Below are 2,861 nucleotides of genomic sequence, written 5' to 3'. Positions count from 1 at the left end.
CCTGCTGCCACCTACTGATATGGAAGAGTATTACACGGTTACTCTGCCCAGCTCTAGACAGCACCGACACTCAACAACAACACATCATTTGCAGACTATAATCAGGGCCGGCCCGTGGCATAGGCCGTATAGGCAAATGCTAAGGGTGCCGTCCATCAGGGGGCGCCGCGCCAGTGCCACAAATGTTGGAGAAAAAAAAAAAAAAGTTGGTACTATTATTTCTAAATACAAAATATAATCCCACGTTAATTAAAATGCAAAGTAAAGCCTATATAATAGAAATATTATTTGTTACAACATTTTAAGCAGGTGTTTTTTTGTTTACATTGTTATTGCCTTCTGGTTAGCTAATGTTTGCCCTGCAGGTAATAGTCACTTTTCCACCCCTTTATATATTAGGTATAGTTGTCAGGAGTCTGAATCCACCCTGCTTTTGTTTTGGTGTTGTCATATTGTGTCTTCCTTTTGGGTGGAAGTTGAACAAATGTGTTTAAGGATTGGTTTGTTTATGGTTTCTGTTACTTTAGGAGAGGTCATTGACAGCCGGGATTTTGTCAGTTGAATAATAGTACTCGGTAAAAGGTTTATTTTTAAGGCCAAACACTTTGGCCTTAAAAATGTACAATTCTCTTAGTAATACTTTCTTTTAAAACATTTATTCGGCATTTTTTAACTTTAGAAAGTTATATGGTTGAAACTGATAATGATGCCCAAAAAAAAAACATACAAATAGATGGGAAGTCCTCAAATGCTTATTTTGAAAATGTAATTTTGTTTATGGATGATATGCAATCTGTTGTTGTGTTACCCTATTTTGAGTGTACTGGACCTGGTTTTAAGAACCATTGACAACCTGGTCTGGTGAAGATAATGTCCTTTATTTAAAAACTAAAATAAAAACAAAAAACATTTTCCACGGTGCGCCCTCTCCCTTCCCGTATCATGACTCTTTTTGGACATCACCACATCAAAAAATCAACACAAGATGTCAAAACGGCCAAAAACTGTCAGGTGCCCAGGGAAGAAAAAAGAGAAAAGAAGAGGAGGAGAAACGAGAAAAAGACAGAGGTAGCAGGTAGGTAACGTTAGCCTACATGAAATTATTTGTCTGTTACAGAATGTGATAGTAACCTGGCTTTTTAGCATTAAGCTAATGTTACATGATTCGGCAATTGCTAATCAATAAATAGCTAGTTCTGTTTTAACGTCGGGTTAATATTGTGGAGGGGGCTAAATTGTTATGGAAAATAATAATGTAACGTTAGGTAATTACAGTACTCCCACCTTACATTCCTCTGGGACATTTGTATTAGATCTTTTAAGCAGGTGTTTTTTTGTTTACATTGTTATTGCCTTCTGGTTAGCTAATGTTTGCCCTGCAGGTAATAGTCACTTTTCCACCCCTTTATATATTAGGTATAGTTGTAAGCCTAGTTGTTAAAGTGCACATCATTAATGTAAATTAAGCAATATGTATGTAAAAAATATTGTATTTCATATATTCATTTTTTATTTTTTGCATTCATTTATTTATTCATATTTTTTTTTATCTTGTTAACTATTCTGATTGTTAATTTGCTTTCTTTAAGTAAAAAAAAAGGTCAAAGACAAAGCTATTCGGTTTCTTGTGCGTATATACACTTCACTGCCGATGTGGGGGGGCGCCACCTAAAATCTTGCCTAGGGCGCCAGATTGGTTAGGGCCGGGCCTGACTATAATTACTGCTTTGCAAAACATATTTTTAACCCAAATAGGAGAAATTAGATAATCTACAAAGACACACCAGACTGTATCTCGCGGCACAGTGGTTGAAAAACAGTGCTTTAATCAATCAAGTGACATCTTGGTGAAGATTGATGATTGCTAATTTGTTATGCCTGGCTGGCGATGGACTGGCACACCCTCCACCATCCATGTCATGCATTAGATGGAACTCACCTACCAAGTTATTGTGGTTGTAAAATTGTATTGCATCACTCCAAGTTGTTGTCTGGCAAAAGTAAGAGTTACCCTTTCAATGAATGTGTAACATCCCTCACGCCTGTGATGACACATCAGCATGTACAGGTAAAAGCCAGTAAATTAGAATATTTTGAAAAACTTGATTTATTTCAGTAATTGCATTCAAAAGGTGTAACTTGTACATTATATTTATTCATTGCACACAGACTGATGCATTCAAATGTTTATTTCATTTAATTTTGATGATTTGAAGTGGCAACAAATGAAAATCCAAAATTCCGTGTGTCACAAAATTAGAATATTGTGTAAGGGTTAAATTTTGAAGACACCTGGTGCCACAAACTAATCAGCTGATTAACTCAAAACACCTGCAAAGGGCTTTAAATGGTCTCTCAGTCCAGTTCTGAAGCCTACACAAACATGGGGAAGACTTCAGATTTGACAGCTGTCCAAAAGGCAACCATCGACACATTGCACAAGGAGGGAAAGACACAAAAGGTTATTGCTGAAGAGGCTGGCTGTTCTCAGAGCTCTGTGTCCAAACACATTAATGGAGAGGCAAAGGGAAGGAAAAACTGTGGTCAGAAAAAGTGTACAAGCGATAGGGATCACCGCGCCCTGGTCAAGATTGTGAAAAAAAACCCATTCAAAAATGTGGGGGAGATTCAGAAGGAGTGGACAGCTGCTGGAGTCAGTGCTTCAAGATCCACCACCAAGAGACGCTTGAAAGACATGGGTTTCAACTGCCGCATACCTCGTGTCAAGCCACTGTTGACCAAGAAACAGCGCGAAAAGCGTCTCACCTGGGCTAAGGAAAAAAAGAGCTGGACTGCTGCTGAGTGGTCCAAAGTCATGTTTTCTGACGAAAGCAAATTTTGCATTTCCTTTGGAAATCGAG

The sequence above is a fragment of the Nerophis lumbriciformis genome, linkage group LG24 (genome assembly GCF_033978685.3).
Source record: "Nerophis lumbriciformis linkage group LG24, RoL_Nlum_v2.1, whole genome shotgun sequence".
NCBI classification, from domain to species: domain Eukaryota; kingdom Metazoa; phylum Chordata; class Actinopteri; order Syngnathiformes; family Syngnathidae; genus Nerophis; species Nerophis lumbriciformis.
The sequence above is the reverse complement of the archived record's forward strand: the minus strand, read 5'-3'. Positions refer to the sequence as shown.